The following is a 22,301-nucleotide window of genomic DNA, read 5'->3' as shown; positions in this document are numbered from 1 at the left end:
TGGCAGGCCCAGGAGACGGGCACGGTAAGAGGTCTGTCGCACCTTCCTGCTAGGGTCGTGCATATTGATTTTCTTGGGTTAATAGTGCAAAATTCACAACGTTTGCGAATTTTGCTCAATTCCACTAGAAACACACAAAAAAATGCATGGAAATTTTCCTGCAGTTTTTTGAGTTCTAAATATTCCACATAAAGTTATTTTTTGTGGAAGAATGTTCATACTAAAAATAGAAATGATAGGGTATTTCTCCTACAAAACTTAATTTTTGCTGTATTTATCTCCTCGTAATTTATAAACACATTTCTAATTTCGAGAATAAACAAAAGTTGTCTAAAAGGAGGAAGCATGGGTTCCAAACTTCCGTCGTCACTGCCTTCTGCCCTAAGACCTTCTCTTATTTATTCCTCCTTTCTGTCTCTCTCACCCCTTCATCAGTATCCATCTCTTCCTACTTTCTGACATTAACTGATTGTTTCTTCTTCACTATTTGCATTCCTCAGAACCTCTTTTCTGTCTCACTCTTCAGCTTTTCCCCTCTCTTTCCCATTTGGTCTGCACATCTCTTTTCTTTCTGGCCACTTTCTCCTTACTCTATTCATACTCCCATCCTACTCAATAAACAAGCTGTTTACTTTGTTCCTTCCACTCTTTCTTTCACCGTCACTTCGTAGTTTGTTTGATTTTCTTGTGTTTGTTGTTTGTGATTTGGTGGAAAATCCACTGTCCCGATCCAAGTCTGATTCTTGACGCTGTCTCAGGCAGCCAAGTACCTTGTGCCCCAAAAGCACCAGCCAGCCCACAACCACAAGACACACCAGGGCTGATACACAAAAGTATATCCGACAATGAAACGAAGTAATAAAGAGGTTTTAAGTGGGATGAAAAAATGGGGAGGGGAGTCTCTCTAAGGGGCATGGCCAATGTAACTTAGGGCGTGGCTTAAAACACATAAGCTAAAAATCTGTGCTTAGCATAGTGCGCCGCCCAACTTGTTTTTTGCTGCTTCTGTCATTGCATCTAGATCAGAGGCGTAGCTAGAGCTTGTGGCGCCCGGGGCTATCCTTCAGATTGCCGCCCCCCTGGAGGGTTGTTGGGGGAAAAGGGCGGCGAGCACCTGAAAGAGGTCCGAGAGACACGTAGTATCGCCGCTAAAGGTTACCGCGATCAATCAAGTTACATGCACATACATGACACGGCCCACGGCTAGACAGCCCCGTCCCCAAAATAGTGCTGCTTAGGGCAGACTGCCCCCACCTAGCTGCGCCGATGATGGAAAAGCAGAAGGAAACCCAAAACTTACATCAGTTCTACCTACCCTGTTTGTGACATCTCACTCATAACATCACAGCTAGTGCAGGACCCTTGTCCCCTATCTGCCCCCTCCATGACCTCAGCAATGTCTGCAGACCCGTCCACCACACTGGGTTTGACCACAATTCCCTTGGCAGCACCTTCAGGATAATACAGGTGAGTCCAATGCATCTGATCACTAGACTAACTTGATTTCTGCAGTTGGGGCATTACCAGGCCGGATGAGGGGTAAGAGGGTTGGGAGGGGCAGTAAGGGTAAAAACAAAGCTGGAAGTACAAATAATTTGTATTCTGTCCCAAGTTTCCATTGTCTTCACCTTCAGGTAACAGCATATAACATAAAGGCACACTGTATGTTTAAAGATAAATCCAAGTTAAAGTAATCGGTAGGAAATTCATTTGTTTCATTATGATATTTTATTGATTAATTCAGTTACTAGAGATGAGTGTAACCAGACAGTAAAGGAATAGATTACTGGTGGTGGGTAAGGAGTGGTGGTTAACGACTTCTGTATTTAAAGTGCTACGATGTCCCAGCCTATGACTTAAAGCACAATGAATATGCAACTCATTATTTTAACACAGTATAAAATGTTTTTGAAGTATCCCATTTCGCTGCGGAATGTCTTTCATAAGTCACTGCATCAATGGAAATGTCACATTAGCAATACGAATACTTGGCAGCTATGATATTAACCACCTGAGCTACCTCACACAAATGAATCCTGCCACTAGATGAAACTCCCATCTCTCTCCAGCAGGTAAATTAATCACCAGAGTTTACTTGACACTGTGTGTTGTCCGAAAACTGCTCAATATACATGGAACATTGTAGTACTTTTAACACCTCTGTACTGCTACAAAACTGCTAAACAAAAGTTCCATTACTGAAGAGAAGAGTATTTTGAAGTGCAGGCCCATTTAAAACACTGCCCCTGTTACTGTGCCAGTTGGTCATTGTGGCCAAGGCCAAGGCCAGAGCCAATAACTGGAGATAGGCTGTGTGACTGTAGTTCTCAGTAACGGAGGGCATGCAGGCACTGCAGCTGCTCAGAGGAGGATCTTATTGATCTGATCATTCATGACTGTGCAATTGCCTAAAAAGCAAAGTTTATAGCAAATGCACAGTGCTTTCTGTAGCAGGCTGAGACCTCACAACATTATAATACAGTCACCACTGCATTGCACCAACCAGTACTGTATTATGTTTCTATCTGGTTAGACAAACGTTTTCAGCAATTGCATTTAAAATTGAGCAGCACAATATCATATTTCATGGTCTACTGACAGCTTGGCTTTTGGACTCTGGTGCCGCTGGAAACCAGCACACATCATTCTCACACATACATAATATTCATTCTAACTGAGAAACAAATTAACCCTGGCATTTTGGAAGAAGAACATGCCTCTTGTGTAAACTAACTGGAGTAATTCAGGTGACCTAATACGTAGCTGTCAAAGTTTGAGACTGCTTATGTGTGACATAGCCATATATTCAGTCGTCGAATGTGTGACATTTATATGTCTTATGTGTGGCACTTTCAGTGATGCATGTTAGAGAACCAAAAACTGAATAGAGATCAACAGTTATACCTATGTAGTAAGATCGTTTTCACAAATTAGCCCATGTTGTGGTATGAAAACTGGCTCAAACTACCCAGTGCTCCTAAAGTGCCTACACAAGATCACTGGCCTACTTTTCTTTGCCAACAGGGTCACCTGGCAGATATATTTGGCATCGTAATAACCAATAACATACATGTTTTGGAAGAATGACTATAGTTTAATGAAATAGAATGTTATGTCTAGTACACATTTCAGTTAAAACAAATGGTTTGTTAAGCCAAAACAGTTAATCAATGACAATGCGTGGTAATCTCAGAGGGGCGCCACCAAAAAACCTCGGAATCCCTGTTCCACTTTCAAGAAAGCAACATCTGGTCCATCACCACTGCTAAACTGTACCAGGTTACAATATAAGTATTTTAAAACTGTAATGATTAACATGGAAAACATAATTTGAAAGTTTCCTTTAGAATACGTACTTTCACCAGTTTCAAGAGAAAACTATCGTGTAGTGGCATCTGTAAAACTGTGTCAAGTGAACGTTTAAGCCAGCATAGCAAAATCATGTTACATCAGCCTGCCACTCCGTGAAAACTGTTGTGCTGTGAATGTTGTGTGTGCGTGTCACTGACTGGCCGTGCATGTGTAAGTGGCTGCAAATGTAGGTGTGACTTGATTGCGTGGAACTTGTAGCAGATGGAAGGCAAGCCGAGCACAAATTCACAAGTGTATTACCACAATAACTCTTCTTTTATGCCCCTCACTGACTCCCAGCTGTATGTAATGATTTAAGGCGACGCCGTGGTCTGGGGCTGCGAATGGACCTCTCTGGCCACCGAAGGGTGTTTTGAATGACTCAGCTGAGCCGGCTCGAGTGACATACCTAAGTCTATAGCTTTATAAAATCATTAGCGGTCTTTCGAACTTCCTTCTCCTTACGTTACGTCACTCCTTCTCACATCACCCTTTTAATCCTCAGGCCTGTGCCCACTTATTTAGTTATCGGTTTTACTAAAGTTGCTCAGAAGGTTGTGGTAAATGACTTGCAGAAGCAGCATGAAGCTGAGTGGAGCTTGGGTGCTCTTTCTGCTGCTACAAACCTGTATAATATTTATTTACCTACTCCTTTATATACACAGTACGAACACATACCTTTAAGATAAACATTTATCAAGAATATTTTCAATTAATACAAAGAGCAGTCTTTTTTTTGGTGGTTTCTGAAATTCTCCATTTTTTTTCGAAAAGCTGAACACAGAGGTAAATTCACGAGTGAATTTTCTCCATTTTATATTGGACTAGTTTTGTGAGAATAAAGCTGGAGGATTTTACTGCGAATCAACCCCCCATGTGGCAACCAAGACATGCCCAGAAATGTCGGAGTGGCTTACCTACTGGATGGCTGCTCCCTCGTTGTATGAACTGATAAAACGCAGAGTTTATATGAGCGGAGGGGCTGAGCAATGTCATAAACGCCGGGCTGCTTACATTTCACGAGGAGCAGAGGAATGATTAAAGCGGGAACCATCTCGGACCGATGCGGTGGGCACGTGAAGGACCAGAATCGACGTGGCCAATAATTTAGCTCCTGGGTCTGTCCTGCAGGCCAGGACAGGTCTGAGGTGCGAACAGCAGTGCGAGCCAGAGACCGGGCCCACAAACTAGTGAGGCTGAGCAAGCAGGTGAGCCAGTTTGCAGTCTCTTCGTCACAGCGTGGCTCGGCGACCCCGGCCGGCCCAGCTCACCCGCTGGCGCCGCATGGAGCAGCCAGGAAGTCATGAGCGGTGCAGTGCGCACTGCTACTGCGCAGAGGAACAGCATGATTGCAGCAGAAGCCCTCAAGCATGCTGGGAGCAGTGCTTGCAAAACGGCGGCCTCGTGGCACTGGCCCGTTCGGGCGGCCTTTATAATTTACTTGAGGACACTGACTCTGACTGACAGAAGTCAATGTCCCCAAATAAATTATAAAGGCCGCCGCAACGGGCCAGTGCCGCGCGGCACCCGCCCTCAAAACAGTGCCGCCCGGGGCGGACCGCCCCCCTCGCCCCCCCCTAGCTACGCCGGTGATCTAGATATATGATACAAGTAACATCATACCCACAACAAGTCCGAACTATTGGCTTTGTCAGTGTTTGTTAGTTGCATAAGATAAATAAGCAGCAACTATGGCTTGTATATAATATTGAAAAAGCTTCCACTTAAAGCCCTGGTGACACCACAGCAATGTTGCTGCTCCCGAGTTTCAAAAGAGTTTCAAAGAGAGAAAATGACTATCTTGAAAGGATTTCCCTTCCCCTACAACCCTCATCTGGCATGAGTGACGTCATGCTGTAACTTCTCTACTAGTGAGAAGTCAGCAGTGTGAGCGCGCGCACATCCATGTGCCTGCTGTCACTGCAGTCCAGAAAAAAATTGACCACCTGTGCCAGAGCACAAAACAGAGCCCGATAGAGACCCATTTCGAGACCCCCTTTAAAAAACTGCTGGCGCTCAGCACCGGTGAGGCACGGCCCACTTAAAGCACTGGGGGTACTCTTAAATGTATCCTTATGAATGGGCCCAAAACATCTATAACTCTCTATTAGTAAACATGCAAAGAGTGCACAGGCTTTTCTATGTTTACTACTTTTATATTAATATGATCTCAATATTTTAATTTTAATCCCATTTATATGATTTGGGGTCAATTCTTGACTGAGGTACTGCATCACTGGTATGTCCAGGAATGCCTATGCCAGCCCCACTCTCAAGTTGAAGAAAGTTTATGGGCATTCCCTGGAACTCCATTGAGATCTCAGGAGTCTTGTAGGACCGCATGGAATTCTCCAAAGATCAGCAGTAGGACTTGCGAAACTAATGGGTGCTCTTGTGAGCCTGACCTAGAGACGTGGCTCTTCGGATGTCCACAAGATCATCAGAGCCATCACATTACCAAAGACTACATCCCAGTCACAATCTCCAACCTCCAAACTCTGCATTCATCAGTTGCAGGGACAACAGATCATCACTGGTTAGTAGTGTAAGAACATGCCGAGGCATACGAACTGTACAAGCAGGATGAGGCGTAGTAGCACTTATGAAATAGAAAGCACATACTACATTGAGCCTGAACTTCTAGGTAAGCGTAAGTACGGCACTATCCGTTGGGTAACTGAGGATGGTCTTGTTTCATGCAGACTGTTACGGCTCATAATATAGGTATAATGGAGTGACTTTGAGGGGGTAGGTTGTCAGTGAAGTTGATGAGAAGACTTGACAATCAAGCACAGAGTAAACTGACTCTTTGGTACAATATCCTTTGCAATGGGGTTAGAAACCCATGATTAAGAGCCAAAAGATGACCTGACAGTGGGCCCCCTGGCTCCAGACAGTGCTTGAACTCAAGATATCTTATTCACTTTTATCCTTTAGGATTGTGATAGCACAGGGCATTTTTCTGCGTCACCTGACTGCAACTGTGCCGCGGAGCTACCCTACATATCACAGCTGCAAAGTCAGGTGAACATATTAGTACCTTGGGTCCTGTCAGCCTTCAAAGATACAATTACAATATTATTTGCAGAACACCACAATTTCAGTGACCACAGTGATTCAACATGCCCCTAGGGTACAGGCAAGACCTTATGCATGCAAGAAAAGTTAAAGAATGCAGATGTGATCAATTCTTTGTGAGATGAATGATATTCAATCATCGAGCATAACTCCCAGAATACGACCCAAGGTAATATTAAAGATAGAGCCCATGAATGAAGACCAATCAAAAACAGGGTTGGAAAATACTGCCCAAGAACAAGAATGTTAGTTTCAAGGTACTTAGACAAAGCCAGTTACTCTGAATCCATTGTTGGAAGTGCAAAAGGCAGTCAACAACTTGCCCATGAATCTCAGTTTTATCAGATATTTTATTACCTTTTTGGGTGTTGTTTGTATATTGTTACAATGATTGTGACTGACTAGGGGAAACATCCTTTACAACGCGGTGTTTACACAGCGCAACCTTTACGACGCAGCCATTACAACGCAAGTCATTACTACGACTTGCGCTGGATGGCGCTCTTGCTTAAGGAATAGTTTGATTTTCTATTCCAAAACCTTTCCTGTTGTTACGTGGGCTGGAGTTGGAATAGAAAATTAAATTCATCCACAATCCAGCGCCCTCAAACGCAAGTCGTTGTAACGACTTGCGCTGTGAAAACCGCGTTGTAAAGTACCGCGATCAAAATGATCGTGTTGTACTGACAAACATCCCTGACTAGAGTGTGTGATTGTGGAATAACAAGATTTTGGGAAGTTTCAGGGAAAAAAAAAACTGCGGGGCAGACCCTAGGTGATTTTGGAGAGTACCATTAGGAGCAAACTCAATTTGATGTGGTGAGGGCAGTGTGAGCAAAAAGCCTTGAACTAGCGCTTAATCTGTAAGAGAATAAGTGTTGAGGCTCTCATCAGGAGGCCACTGCAGCTTGCACCACACGTTGCCAGCTGCAAATGACAGTACAAACACAGCTACTAGCCGTCACACTCTTACAAGTGAGACAATTCATACTATTCCAGGCCCCCAAAGCTATAAGAATGGCTCAGGAGGCAGGTATTAGTCAATGTAAATGTAAATTGAACTTATTAACAGCTGTTGCTGTTGCCAGGTGCTGGCAATTAGTTGCCGGTGTCGAGAAAGGGAAACCATCGGCTCAAATTAGGCACTGGCTTGAACAACTACATAGCTATTTCTCGCTTTTCCCAGAACTTCTTGAAATATACACGAAGAGGTTTTTGATCCACTGCATCAAATAGTTCAGAGAACTCAAGGAGAATCAAGGAGCAGGCTTTGGCCTAGTCTCTGTTGTTAAACAGTTTTTCTCTGATGCAAATGACAATGGTTTCCATACTACTCCATGGGTGAAATCCACAATGGAACTAACTAAAGATGGTGTAATGATCATGTAAGAGTGAAAGTAGGGCTATCACTGAGGGTTTGAGGATCTAGGTTAGTGTCGGGCAATGTATCATTAAAGAGTTTGCCAGGATCTGCTCCATGTTTCTTTTCCGGAAGAATAGTGGTAGTGTGCTGTCCTTGAGCCCAGTATTGATAAGGCTTGTTTAGACAAAGTGAAGCCAGGAGCATCAGTTAAAAAATGGTTGCCTTGCATGTGCCGGATGCTGCTGCTGATGTTTTCAGTGGCTTGGATATCCAAGTGATGGATCCTGTGAAGACATTTGCTAACTCACTAATTCATAGAGAAGAAAGCATAACTCTTTCGACCCTTTGACCTGATGTATCTGTGACCTGAGACTAGAAATATGGCCCATTGCATGCTGAATAGCTGAACTGTAATTTCAATCCTTGATGGACAAACGCCGATAGTTTTCAGAGGCGATAGATCTTTCTATCATCTTTCAGAAGTGCTACCTTGTTGTTTACAATTCAGAGATCATCAGTGTACTATATATTTAGTGTTGATTTGGATATTCATTTGATGAGGGGACTCACTGTGTCCTAAGCAACAATGGTTAATTCTTCTATTTAAGCAAGAAAGGTTATATGGCATAATGCGGGCGGAGGGACCGAGCAATGCCTTTGACAGGCTCCTGGAGCCCGTCAGAGCATCCGTCGGAGCGTAATACCTACAATGTGGAGGGTGGGATGCCTGCGGAGGCACCGCCGTAGAGATTACGATGACCCTTTTCCCTCTACCTTTACATGGCGGTCCAACTGCCATGTAAAGGTAGATAGAATGGGACTTTGGGGGCCCCTAGCAGGGCCACGTCACCGTGGGCAGAGCCCAGGGGGGCACATGTGGTGCCCCAGCAAACATCCATGCACTGTAAGCCAGGCACCACATGGTACCTGGCACACGGTACATGGATATTTGAGAACTGTCCTTTTCCACTGTGACTTGTGCTACGGCCCCTTTCTAGGGCCGTAGCACAAGCCTTAATAGAAAAGAGCAGTTTTCCAACCGCCTGCACGGTGGCCTTACTGTAATCAGGCAGGTGGGACTGCCGACATACAGTCGGTCAGACACCTCCAGAGGCAAATGTTGTCGGACACTTGTTGAACCGCCATTGTAATGAGGCCCTTAGAGTAAATCTTTATTTGATGACCTACTGGATCAGCCGGTGGTCAGCAGGGGTGTAGCTTCAGGGGGTGATGTTTGAGGTGTTACACCCCACTAATAAATATGTTTTCAGGCAAATAGTTGGGTATATGTGCTTTCAGTCGGGTATGGTGATGTGTCTGTCAGCTTTCACCAGGAATCTTTACATACACACAGACTAACATGCACACACTTTCTCTCCCTCTCTGCTTTCAAAGTCTTCAAAAATGTTGGGTATGTTACAAAATATTCTGTTTTCTCTCCCTTAGTAGCCCTATCAATTCACATTTGTCCCCCTTTTCACTACCCCTTTAGTCATTGCATGCACCCTGATTGTCGTATAATGAATTTTAACATTATATGCCAGCACGATCGTTGGGAAATCTGAAGCTCACCGCCCCCCCCCCAAAATCGTACTGACCAAGCTACACCCCAGGGGGTCAGACCATCCAGTGGTTAGTAATCACTGTGATGAGGATATTTGAAGATTTGATAGCTGAGTCTGACACTTCCACGATGACACATTGATACTTTCAATGCATGCAAAATGGTAGTTCAAGTTCAAGTTCAGAAATTTGTATAGCGCACTACTCACCCAGAGGGTCTCAAGGCGCTTGAGGGAGGGGAGGGGGCGTACTTTATTTATCGAATATCCAAGTTTTAAGTTGCTTTCTGAAGGAGAGGTGGTTCTGTGTAAGGCGGAGGTGGGTGGGGAGAGAATTCCAGGTTTTGGCCGCTAAGTAGGAGAAGGATCTTCCCCCCATGGTGGATCTGTTGATGCAAGGAAGAGCGGCGAGGGCTTGATTGTACGATCGAGGTTGGCGGGTGGCGGTGTAAAAGGACAGGCGCGTGTTTAGGCATTCGGGTCCTAGGTCGTAGAGGGCTTTGTGTGCGTGGGTGAGGAGTCGGAATGTTATCCTCTTGTTGACGGGGAGCCAGTGGAGGTCTTTCAGGTGACCGGAAATGTGAGCCTGGCGGGGGATGTCTAGTATGAGTCTGGCTGAGGCGTTTTGGATGCGTTGGAGTTTTTTCTGTAGTTTGACTGTGGTTCCGGCGTAAAGGGTGTTGCCGTAATCCAGTCGGCTTGTGACTAGTGCGTGGGTGACCGTTTTTCTTGTTTCGGTGGGGATCCAGCGGAATATTTTTTTGAGCATGCGTAGGATGTTGAAGCATGTTGAGGAAACGGCGTTGACTTGTCTGGTCATCGAGAGGGAGGAGTCCAGGATGAAGCCCAGGTTGCGTGCGTGGTCCGTTGGTATGGGTGCTATTCCCAGGGCCGGTGGCCACCACGAGTCGTCCCAAGCAGAGGGGGATGAGCCTAAGATTAGGACTTCCGTTTTGTCCGAGTTCAGTTTTAGACGGCTGTTCTTCATCCACTCGGCAACATCTTTCATTCCTTCGTGTAAGTTGGTTTTGGCGGTGTTTGGGTCTTTGGTGAGGGAGAGGATCAGCTGGGTGTCGTCGGCGTAGGAGATGATGTTGAGGTTGTGTTGGCGCGCGAGGGATGCGAGGGGACTCATGTATACGTTGAAGAGGGTGGGACTGAGTGATGATCCTTGAGGTACGCCGCAGAAGACTTCTGTGGCTTCTGATCTAAAAGGGGGGAGGAGGACTCTCTGTGTTCTTCCGGCGAGGAACGAGATGATCCAGTCCAATGCTTTTCCTTGTATTCCGACATTGCTGAGGCGTTGTATGAGGGTGCTATGACAGACTGTGTCGAAGGCGGCGGAGAGGTCAAGTAGGATGAGGGCAACTGTTTCTCCGTTGTCCAGTAGTGTTCGAATGTCGTCTGTTGCTGCGATGAGTGCGGTTTCTGTGCTGTGTTTGGCTCGGAAGCCGGACTGTGAGGGGTCGAGGGATTTGTTGGATTCGAGGACCGCGGCGAGCTGACTGTTGACGGCTTTCTCAATGACTTTGGCAGGGAATGGGAGGAGCGAGATGGGACGGTAGTTCTTAAGTTCAGTAGGGTCTGCTGTGGGTTTCTTCAGAAGGGCGCTGAGTTCGGCGTGTTTCCAGCTTTCCGGGAAGGTAGCGGAGTTGAGGGAGCAGTTGATGACGTCTCAGAGATGGGGTGCGATGATGGAGTTTGCTTTGTTGAAAATGTGGTGGGGACATGGGTCGGTAGGCGATCCTGAGTGGATGGAGTTCATCAGGTGGATGGTGTCTTCAGTGGTGATTGGATCCCAGGCGCAAAGGTTGTTAGAGGGGGGATTTGGTTCGGGGGTGGGTGGAGTGGACTGGTCTCCGGACTGGTTTTCAAAGCTGTTATGTATGTTGGCGATTTTGTTGTGGAAGAAAGAGGCTAGGGAGTCGCAGAGGTCTTGGGATGGGGTGATGTCGTTGGTGCCGGCGGTGGGATTGGTAAATTCTTTGACGATGTTGAATAGTTCCTTGCTGTTGTGGGCGTTGTTGTCAAGTCGATCCTTGAATGCTGATTTCTTGGTGGATCGGATCAGTTGGTGGTGTTTGCGGGTGGCGTTCTTGAAGGTGGTCAGGTTGTCATTGGTTGGGTTTTTTGCTCCAGGTACGACAGAACTTCTTGGATGTCTTAAGGTCATCGTTGAACCAGGGGGCTTTTTTGTTACTTTGCTTGATTTGATGGTTTTTCAAGGGTGCTAGTTCGTCGGCGCTGTGGGTGATCCATTTTGTGAGGTTGGTGGCAGCTTGGTTTGGGTCTGATTATTTGGCAGGAGGGTTTTTGTGAAGCGAAGTGAAGAGCTGGTCGGTGGTAATTTTGTTCCAGTTTCTTCGGGGAATTGGTTGTGGGAGGTTGTGGGTCGTGGTCTTTTTGTAGTTGAAGTGAGGGCAGCTGTGATCCGTCCAATGGAGAGCTGTGGTGTGGTTGAAGGAGATGTGCTTGCTGGAGGTGAAGATTGGGTCGAGCCTGTGCCCGGCATAGTGGGTGGGGGTATCAACAAGTTGTATTAGTCCGAGATTGGCCAAGTTGTCCAGGAGGGTGGTGGTATTGCTGTCATTTTTCTTTTCCAGGTGGAAGTTGAGGTCTCCCAGTAGAATGTAGTCCTCAGATGGGAGGGCGTGTGGGCTGATGAAGTCAGTGATGTCTTCGCTGAATTGAGTGCGGGGTCCTGGTGGTCTGTAGATGAGGGTGCCTCTGAGTGTGGTTTTGGGGTCGGTGTGGATCTGGAAGTGAAGGTGTTCGGCGGCTGCGAGGTTATCGTCTGAGCTGGTCGTGATGCGGATGGAATTCTTATGTACGATGGCGATGCCTCCTCCTGTTTCAATGCTGCGGTCCTTTTGGATGATCTTGTAGCAGTCCGGGATGGCTATGGCGATGTTGGGAGCTGATGAGGCGTTCATCCAGGTTTCTGTAAGGAAGGCAACGTCCAGCAATGTGGTGTCGAGTAGGTTCCAAAGTTCAATGGCGTGTCTATGGACCGAGCGGGTGTTGAGTAGGATGCACTCAAGGTGGTTAGAGTCGGAGCTCTGTTTGGAGTCTGCGTATTTAGTGTGGGTCTTGATGCAGTCGAGTTTGCAGGAGTGGCAGGTGAAGGGTCCCTGGGTGTGTCCAGGGGCGGCTTGGTAGCAGTCTTGGAGTCGGCCGGGGTTGAGTGCCGAGAGGGATGCGGCATCGTACGTTATGCGGGTGGAGTGGGATTTGCAAGGACCAGGGGGTCTGGCGCTGGGCGCGGTCCAGGCGCAGACGGGCTTACCTTTGGCGCACCTTCGGCGCGCATGTACGCTGCACGCAAAAGCATCTGTCATAAGTGGATAGTGGAGGGGCGAGGGGCGAGGGAGGAGCAGCTGGGAGGCGGGAGCGGGGTGGAGAGGACGGGCTACGAGGCACAACAACAACAAAATGGCAGCAAAAGTGAAACCGGAATAGGATGGGGCACAAAGAAGGGATACGCTGTGGGCAGTGGCACCGGCACAACCAGGTATTGATGAAAGTATAAAATCTGTGATGTGAGCGCAACTATTATCACTGCACAAAACGAGCAATACAAATTACAGTCAAAGGTCCAAGCTTCACAGCAAGCGCTACAAACTGGGACTGCACAAATAAATCAACAATGCTTAAGTGAGGTACAGCGCTATAACATACAGCAGCCAGCAGTTTTTAAATGCGCAAAGCAAAGCAAAGAGCGCAGCCCAACGATACCACAGGAGAGCAGGGAGCGTGGGGAGCGACCGCTACTGAGAGCGTCAGGACGGTCTGGCACAGGTGGCCAGGCGCATGAATCACAAAAACATGAAACTAATTTGGACTGCCAAGTGCAACTATTAGTTTAACAGTAATGTCTGATCGGAATTTTTCACCATTGAAAACGCACGGATCCAGGGAGGGTGAGTGGGTCTGGATCCGGGTCCAGATGCTCGCGCCTGGAGAGCTAGTCAAAACCCGGGAATGCCGGGTAAATAATATATTTAGCAAATCCACTGCAAGAAAGTGGCTCAGGTGTAGTTTTTCTATACAGCAGTGACTATTTTAATATCTAAGAACAAAAATACTTCTTCTAATCAAAAGCTTCAGTATACATCAGGCTCTCTAAAGTCAAGAATTCACTCAATCTTTTATGTTTGAGAAATTCGCCAGTGAACCACATCTTAACATTTGTTAAAATTTCCCCAGAGTTTTTGATACTTGTGATGACAACTTTCTTGTACCCAGGAATGTATGGTGGGCTCTACTCTGTGTCACTGTGCCATCGATATAAAATTAATGTCAGTTTCCTGTTTGCATGTATTTATTGGTCAGTTATAGATACAGACAGTGCAGTATATTTTGCAAAGGCAAAGGCAAGCTCTTGAACAAATAATCACAAGGAGGTTACACTTTTAATGTCAAGCACAATCCCATCATGTGTTTTAGTTCACAGCATATTCCATAACGCATAATGCTACTCATTTTATTCTGCTTTAAAGCATATTTCAAAACACCGTGGCCCAGGTTTACTATTCGTTTGCATGGATGCTGAAGTGATGCTAAGAGGGCTTTCTCAATGCAAAGCAGGGCAAATTGGAGCATCAATCAATGTACTATAGAAAAGGGACACTGTGTGGCAGGAATGGCAGAAACAGCTATAGGTTTTGACGCAAAGCAAGATCTATGAAAATAGCATGATTTGGCTTTGCGTGACATCCTAACGCCAAATGAAGCCAAGCACAAACAAGGGACAAGTGGAATTTTGCCTGCTATTCATAAGTAAAATGTGAGCAATAGACATACATGTATACATTTTACATGGCTTACCCACGAGCTGTTGTCCTCACATTGAATTAGTACTGAAAGTCTACCCCTAGCAGAAATCTCATGCAAGACACTGTTTGCTCGCCTTACCACCCAAGTGTAATGCTTATTGACATGGTAAAATTGTTTCTAGCACCAAAGTGGCTGATGACGTTATCGGCATGAAACTCATGCTAAATATTGTGCTGCACAAATTTCTCCCATTCATGCAACGTCATTCTGCTGATTTTCACCATGGTTGTCAGTGTGATCTATAACTGAGGATGCCCCCCACCCCATAAGCAAATACAAAAGGATTGAAATTAAGAAGAAGCTTTGTATAAAATCACCTGTAATAAAAATTAATTTGTATAAGTTTTCCAGCAATATTTTCAGTTCGACTCAATCCCAACCTCGTGACAGCTTTCTAGCCAACACGCTGTTTTCTGAACCCACAAGTTGTACAATTTGATCACAATGACTAGCTTAAACATGTGCTAGTATCATTTCTCAGTTCGCCAAAGCAATGGTACAAACACCGTCCATCCCTCCAGTCAACCATGGTGTCCTGCCATTTAGGGGGCTGATTCACACAACATATTTTAAATTTAACAAATCTGCTACTCCCAAATTTCCTCTTAAATTCGAGGTATATTTCTAACATTTACAGAATTAAAAAATCCCATGGTCTCACAAAAACCCTTGTGCACGTATGACCTTCATACATTTTTTGTCATATGCAAGTACATTTTACACTACACGATGGTCTCCATGAGGCAGAGAACCATATTTTTGCCTATGAAGAAACAATTTCTGCCACACCTCATCCTGGAAGCTCACTATTTCTCTTGTGCTTCTTAGGTGGTAAATGTCATGGAAAGCGTCTGTGAATTTGTGACTACCTACTATGTTCTCACTTTGTGGGTATGCACAACAGTTTGCATGCTCTCTCTCAGCTACATTATACTTTCCTCCCTTTTCCTTCCCCTCATGGAACATTCTTTATGTGGACACGTCAACCAATGGCCTCAATACGAGTTGCTCTTACATTGCAAACCAGCTGGTAAAGGTACTTGCTCTGTCGGAATTACGAGGTCCCGGTGGCGACGCAGACCAATAGTTTTTCACCATGAGATTTCTGCTGCTAAAAGCAGCCGAAATCTCTCAGTAATAACCTTGGGGGAGAATGAGGAATTGATAGAGGAGCTGGACACATAACTACTGACTCCACTGGCAATCCCACATGACTAATTGCAATTGTATTTATATAGCGCGTACTATCCCTGATGATTATTAACAATATATTGAGTCATCCCAGTGACCAAAAGAACAAGGGTAGTTAAATTGGAACAAATTACTGTGGTTCGCTTGGGATAGCAATAACCCACCAGAGTCAAGCCATATTATTAAATTCAAATATATATATATATATATATATATATATATATATATATATATATATATATATATATATATATATATATATATATATATATATATATATATATATATATATATATATATATATATATATATATATATATATATATATATATACATATACATACTAAAGAAATATCCTAGAGCCTAACACAGAAAAATATACACCCCAAAACAGTCATAGGGAGAATTCCATCAAACTTGCTACTCTCATCAATTTGTCCAGATTAATTAAGTTTTGGCCTCAGAGATTTACATACAATAAATGCAGAAGTAACTCTAACAAGAATACTTTTTAAATCAGAAAACAAGGGATTGCCAAGGAACAAGTAATACTGATATAAAATATGCATAAATAATGGCTGCCACCAATTCAAAAATGATATCACACAAATAGTTGAATCTAAGAAGTAAAGACATAAAAAATGAACAGCTATCAAATACAATTATGACATTCCATATTAATTGAATAAAGGTTGACGTTTCAGCCCAATGGTATAATTGACCGATTGACCAGGGCCATCATCAGGACAGAAGTGTTACAAGAAACTGTGATCAAAGACAAATTATATATACAGTCCATGAGCAATCAATGATAAGGTAAAAGCGAGTTAGTAGCACCTTACGGAATAGATGCCCAAGCCCATAGGTAACAACTTACACTGGAAATCTGGCACAAAACAGAGTAGTTGTGGAACTGTCGGAAAAAAGACACTGCATCTAATTGTGTGAAGAAAAAAAATGCATGCAGCCATGATAAACATTCACTCCTGCCCCGAGGGCTGGTCTATAACCCCATGGTCCAAATGCTAAGGAAAGACATATACATAGTAATGAGTACGTCAGGCAGTTACAATGCAGTAGCCCCCACCCTGTGCCTACACTCTGGGCTGACTCTCGCTTTTACTCTTGTTCTTCCTCTCCGCAGGGACCTTACTTTCTCTTTCATCACAAACACCACACAGATAATGACTTCACCATCCCTATGGTTAGGATCCTGGTGCATAGAGTCTCTCACCACTGTCAGGACATCCTTTCCACATCCTCTCTTTTTTGCCTTCCACTCATTACCCAGTCCTTTGTCTACTCAGTCTCTTCCGCCTCAGCACACCTTGCTTATCCATTACAGTATAACCGCCATATACAGCCACTATGTCACCCAGCGTTTACCAACCCTTGAATCACTTTATATGTTTTGTCCCAGTGGTTCGCTTTGGGCATTTTTCACCCCCTTCCAATCAGCACATGACACCCACAATGTCACTCGTACCCACGTTTGCCTACACCATTGTACAATATCACGCCACTCTCTGTACCATGATTTTCCCGCAAATTATTCATGACGATCATACCATGAGAGCGGCACATGCACAAAAGTCACCAGTTATCACACACCTCTTGTTGTCAACCAAGCTTCATAGGCAATTAGTGTGATTCCTTCCCCATGTTCCCAATTAATATGTCAACGGCTCAACTTCCTATTTCCAAATGTTCTCCCGATTTTTCCCTCACCCCATGTTTTGTATCCTCCCCCGCCCTGAAGAGTCACAGGACAATTCCCAGTGACAAAACAAGTGTTGGCTGGATGTTTGTTTCAATTCAGTCATTGCTTCATTAAAATAACTCTTCAAACATTACACTGGTGTTGACCGTTGCAATTGTGATCCAAACGAGACTCTCATACCATTGTTATACCCCCACCACGTGTGCCCGGGACTGTGCTCATTTTCCAGTGTTGGTCTTTTGACTATTTGGTTATTGGGTAATTCTCCCAGCCTGGCAGCACTGTACTTAGTCTGATCATTGTGTACACTACGCAAACTAGTCTGAGCGCCAATCTTCCTGGTTTCACCAAAAACCCTACCCCTAGCTTTTCTCTTTATAGTAGCAGAGAACATAGACTCCACCAAATGCCAGGGAATTAAGCCTAGAAGATCTTGAGAATCCAAACATGTGGTCACAGCAAGATAAAGTGTACAGCAAGTCAACCCGTGTAGACGCCTCTGATGAGGCATTGACTTTTTTTCTGCGAGTAGTACGCTACTCCGGAACCCAAAAAGGATCAGTGGTGGATTAGTATGGGAAAATATGAGTTAATCTGGGCGTGGACATTAAAGCCTGTTAGTTTGAGTAATAGGATAATGGAGGGATAGAAGAGGGAAGAGTCTAGAAAGTGTCATTTGGGAGATCATAGTAAGAAGATGAGATTTGGGATGAGTAAAAGGAAAGATGGATGGGACCCTCAGAGTCCCACTTCTAATCACCTGGTAACAGCACTCCCATGAGATATGATCCTACGTGTAGCAGGAACTACGGCTGTAGCGTTATTGGGAGGCCATCGTTATCATCGTTATGAGACCCCACAAAGGCAGGCAACCTTTCTCAAGGAAAGATCATTTGCATTTTGTAAACATCTGCAAATACCAAATTGTGAGTCATGATTTGCATTTTGTGGATGCAAGTCTCACATTTGAGCTCTTAAATTTACACGTAGGTGTGCACAACGTTTATAGAATGAGGCGCTATTTGCATGGAAGTGAATATCTGCTGGGGTGTGTAATGCCCATGTCGGGTCCATCTTGGGTGGTTGGTAGGAGATCTGGCAGAGTGACCCAATCCAGCCACTGATAATAAAACACTTCAGAAAATTTCTACATGTCATACTGAGCAATGAGCTAAGTCAGTAAGAACTGGGGTTCTCTTCGAATTGAGATAGGACATTCTCGCATCTTTTGGCCAATATTCTGGCACCTTGGCCTTTCTTGTGCGAGCAGTAAACACCCTGGTTAAAACCGCGATTCACCCTACCAATGACCAGTTTATTTATATTGTACACTGACTGGTAATGATTCTGTGCGAGGGCCTCCTGTCATCTTAATAGACTGTATTACTTGTTCAATTTCTTCAGGATAAAGTGCAGTTTCATCCATTGGAAACATTAGCATAGCTGATTCCACAGACGTAATTGATGTAAACACTCCTGCTGAGTAGCCTGTCCAACTTAGCAGGCAGTATTAATTGGCATAGCTTCATGCTCTTATTAATATTGCAAACATATGCCATTCTCAAGATGAATTTCCAACCCCACCTCTTTCACTTTCTGACAGGAATGTTCCAATGTATATACTTCTAAAAATTCTTATTAAATTCCAAAATCTTTTATGTTCTGCTCTAAGCTTGCTTATCTGAGCCTAAAGAACAAATGATGGATGGAATTCTGTACAAATAAAACATTCACCCCCAGTCACAGATCTGGGTTTAATCCATCGTTTTTTTTGTTCACAAGCCATCTCAGTTTGGACCCAGTTATATGTCAATCACTCTTGACCCTGCTCCCCATGGCAACAGTCCGGCCCGAAAACAGGCCAGGTCCTCTCTGCACCAGAAAAAAGCGACCTACCTCACTCTGCCGCTTGCGGAACTCCGCATAGCAGTGTGGAATATTTTGGTATGCGGAACTCTGCAAACTCTGCACAGACCTAGTTTATGTACATTTTATATATATATTTTTAAATGCATCCCATTTTCCTTTTTAGGAAATGGCTGCATTTAAAACAAGCATTTGCAATGCAACAGGTTTCGCATTACTGAAAGTTTGCGCTATTGGCGTTGCTAATATTAATGCAATGCCAATAGCTCAAACTTTCAGTAATGCGAGAGCTATTGCATTGCAAATGTTTTTTTTCTATTTATTTATTTGTTAAGCAATTGGGCACCTGCACGTATTACGTAAATAAGATGCATAAATGATCTGGCACAAATTATTTCAATGTTAAATGGTCACCTAATAGATATATATGCCTATCACCCTACTGACCATGCATCCACTCAAACTGAATTACGTTCTACAAAATCCCGCAGAAATGTTTGAATAGTCATTGTCCAACTACCGAAAGAGCTGTAGGGCCATGCTAATGGGAGATATGGGTGTGTGAAAATATTTTGGGAATCTTGAAATTGGTGAAATGTGCCTTTTTTCTCAATAAATATGTATAAATAGATAAATAAATATATAAATGTGTGTGCGTGTGTACATATATATATGTATATATATGTATATATATATATATATATATATATATATATATATATATATATATATATATATATATATATATATATATATATATGCATCTATATTACCTAACGGCGATTTCCAGCAAGTATTTATAGTTAGGACCAAAGTTTCCATAGGAAATGTTTTTATTGCCTTGCCATTAACTTTGGTGGCGCTTGACAAATCATTAAGAAATTTTCACAAAGCTTCCCCTTTTTGATTTGGCTGCTGTGTTGAAAGTTTGGGGGGGATCCGTCAAGCGGGGTCAATATAAAAGGTGAGTCCCAACACATGTATTCCCCATGCTAAGCCTAAGGGGATTTTTCATTTTTTTAACACGACTACAGCTCCAACTGCTGAACAAAATTACACTAAATTTGGGAGAAAGCTAGATATTGGTCCAGAAAGCATGCTTTTTGTAATTTGGTGTAAAACCATTCAGTCGTTTTGTAGGAATAACCTGACCCCCCCCCCCCCCCCCCGCCCCCCAGATATGGTGGCGGGGGTCGCAGAGGGAGCCTGCCGGGGATTCAAACTTTTTGTATTGAATTTTTCTGCAAATTAATGGGTGAATCAGCGAATCTGCTGCAAGATTTAAAAAAAGCCCTGGGTGGGCCAAATACCGGGGCATGTTTTTATAATAATGGGTAGGGGGTGCCCATGCGGCATCCCCGGCTCATTGGGGACCACCACCTCCTTTGTTAAATAAGTGCGGGGAAGCCTGTATGTCCTCCCCCGCAGCCCGGGGAGGTGGCGGTCCCCTGGGTCTCTGGGAAGACCATACATAGAATGAAAAACTGGGGGGGTGCACTGACCTGCCTGCTCCCCCGTAGGCCACCACAACACAAGGGATTTATGAAAATTGAAAGGGAGGGCTGCACAGACACCCCCTGCAGCCCCGGGGGCTGCCACGTTCCCAGGGCTTAAAACTTAAATAATGTGGGGGGCCGTGAACCCCTCCACAAGAGCCTTGGAGACCGCAACCTCCCTAGGGCTTTAAGTTTCATTAATGGACCACCACCGCCCGTGCAATTACCATAGTGATGTGGTAATTGCTCCAGGGGCTGCCAACTTCCTGGAGTGTTTACCACAACAATCCAGGGGACCCGCCCAACCCCCTCAAACCCATGGACCCCATCACCCGAGGCTCAAATAATATAATGAAGGGGGTCCGTTGCAGACCCCTGGGGACCAACACCTCCCCGGGGCTAAATACTTAAAAGTGGAAGGCCGCGCAACCCTCTCGTAGAGCCGTAGATGGTCCTTGGGACCGCCACCTCCCAGGGCTGGCTCCTGCAATGTTTTGGGGCACCCACCGCTGGGGCATTGCAGTTTGCTATGGCTTGGCAGGAGCATTACCGCTCCCGCTAAACCATAGCAAACCCTTCTCCGCTTTCAGCAAGCAAGAGCACAAAGAAATGCTCCCAATTGCTGAAAGAGGAGCAGAATTGCTTTTGGACAGAGGGAGCTGTATGTTCAGCAGCTTCCTCTGTCCAAAATCAATGCCTGCCCCCGCAGGATGCTCGGAGGCAGCAGGGACCGCAAAGTCCTCCAGGCTTAGCGCACAGTCCCCAACAAAAATAACTGGGTGGGACCAGTGCACCCGGTATAGAGGCCAGGCCCTGGGGGATGGGGTCTCAGGGCCAAAATAGCCCACAGAGGGGGGCCACGCAGCCACCTCACTTTTTTTTTTGAAGTGGCAGGCCCTGGTGCTAAAATCAGCATGAAAGGGGGGGCTGCATGACCCCCACCCTTTTTTTTAATACAAATAAAGGGCAGGCCCTGAGGAATGGAGTCCCCAGGGCCAAAATCAGACCTTTAATTTTTTTTTGTATTTGAAAAAAAAGAAAGACCAGGCCCCAGGGGACGGGGTCTCTGGGGCTGAAATCGGCCCATTAAAGGGGCACCCTTCTCCATTCTAAAAATGCCTGGACCCGGGGATGGGATCCCGTTCCAAAATCAGCCCAGGGAAAGGGAGAGCTTTTCAGCCATCTTCCCTTAAAAGAGAAAAAAGATATCGCTGAAGGCTATGCCCCCTTTTTCCACCACTCTGCAAATTCACCTCTTGGCACGCTGCTGGTTAGGGGATGAAGTTCCTTTGCCTCCAGAGGATTCTTGGGGCAAACAACCCCTCCTGTTACCTCCAGTAAGTCCCACACAGCAGGATTGCTAAGAGGTTGTTGGAGGCCACGCCTCCTTTCTCCAGCACTCTGCAAGTTGCCGCTGGATACACTACTGGTAGGGGAATTAGTTTTACTTTACTCCTGAGAGATTCAGGACTAAAGTGGACTTTGCAGATAGGTGGAGAAATGGGACATGGCCTCAAATAATCTCTCAGCAATACGGCTGTGTCAGACTTATTGGAGTTTACAAGAGGGGTAGTTGGCTCCCAAGGCCCTCCAAGAGCCAAGGAAACTTTATCCCCCAATCCCCCAACTAGTAGCACACCAGGAGGGGCGTTTGCAGAGTGGTGGAGAAAGGGGGTGTGGCCACTGAGAACTTCTCAGCAGTCCTCCTGTTTGGGACTTACTAGAGGTAATAGGTAATAGGAGGGGTAGTTGGCCCCCAAGGACGTCCATTCCCACTACCATTCTCAAACTTATCCAGACACCCATACCACTACTTACATAGCCACTCACTGATTCAT

Source organism: Lissotriton vulgaris, chromosome 9, assembly GCF_964263255.1.
Source record: "Lissotriton vulgaris chromosome 9, aLisVul1.2, whole genome shotgun sequence".
In the NCBI taxonomy this organism is placed as follows: domain Eukaryota; kingdom Metazoa; phylum Chordata; class Amphibia; order Caudata; family Salamandridae; genus Lissotriton; species Lissotriton vulgaris.
Note: the sequence above shows the minus strand (reverse complement) of the source record.